This window comes from Echinops telfairi, unplaced genomic scaffold, assembly GCF_000313985.2.
Source record: "Echinops telfairi isolate 266 unplaced genomic scaffold, ASM31398v2 ScPeMD7_5592;HRSCAF=6446, whole genome shotgun sequence".
Lineage (NCBI taxonomy): Eukaryota > Metazoa > Chordata > Mammalia > Afrosoricida > Tenrecidae > Echinops > Echinops telfairi.
This window is the reverse complement of record NW_022109491.1, coordinates 10157557-10158911: the sequence shown is the minus strand read 5'-3', so window position 1 is coordinate 10158911 and position 1355 is coordinate 10157557.

Below are 1355 nucleotides of genomic sequence, written 5' to 3'. Positions count from 1 at the left end.
GGGTCCCCGCCTCTGCTCTGACCCACAGCGTCCATATTTGTTCCATCAAATTCCGGTGCAAGTGTCTTTCCCTCAGTGGCCGAGGAGATGGGCGGGGCCTAGATGTGACACACATCTGACAGAGCCACCCTCAGAAAGGTTCTCCACCCTCCCACACCCCGCCACAGGCTGGCTCCCTCCGGGACTGAAAAGGATGTATCATGCCTGCTCCTCTGGGTGGTTTGGGGGCTCGTCCACCTTGTGAATGTCTGTCTTTAATGAACCCTCACAAGATGCCAAAAAAATTCCCAAGTAGGTCGCAAGGATGGGAGCTTCATATTCTTCTTAAAAATAAAAGCCTCACAGCCCCATTCCGTTCTGAGAAATTGTTTGTTTAGCATTATGAATTGGCACACCAAAATGTGACACACATTTTATAGACAGCATACATTTCTTTCTTTCTGCCTTGTATTAAAATTGCATAAAACACCCATTGCCTCCAATCTTGGTCTAAATTTGTCTCAGTGTAGGTCTAAAGGAGTTCATTAAAAGTTTAATATTCGTGTGAACTTTCTTCTGGTCTTTTTGTTAAAAGATCTGAGAGTCTTTAACTTTTGGGTTGTTGTTGTTGTTGTTGGGTTTTGCACATAAAATCAGCAGTGTTCACAGCTGTCTCTGTATGCTGTTTCCCCCCAGGATTGGGCATTGGGGAATAGCTAAATTCTTCCAGATGTGGGATCTGACGTCATCCCCGATCTCCTGATCCAACAGGCTAACGGAGCAGTTCTGAGACAGGATCTTTTCCCGATGAGAAGTAGCATGTTTTTAGCTTAGCTTATCAATAGAATGTCAACACTAAAGCAGTGGGGCGGGGCGTTTAAACCTCCCAGGGACAGGTCAGACGTGAGTGCCTCGCCCTGCTCCTTTCTGCCTCGCCCTGCTCCTTTCGTTGGTCAGACTGACAAGCCCCCTGAGGACAGAGTGGCTCCTGGCAGGGGTGCAGGGACATCAGGAAGGATAGCTGTCTAGTGGGCACTGGCCTTCCCGACTTCCAAAAGCTAAAGCGAACCCAGGAGCCGGACCACCACGACCACCTGCAGGTGAAGTCTCCCCTCAGGGTGAACTCACGAACTAGCACCAGGACTGGTCTCTGAGTGAGAGAGAATTTCGACTCGGCCGAGTAGGATTTATTGTCACCCATCTCAATAAAGATGTAAACCATTGCGCTGGTGTTGAACAGACGAAGCTCGGTCAAAAGTACCTCGAGTCAGGTGGCCCATGAAAAGTGGTGGTGCCCATCGGCCCTGGTGCCAGGAGCCAGGAAGTGTTGGTTCTGCGGTTGCCCACAGGCCTGCAGACAGTGCCCAGATGCCCTC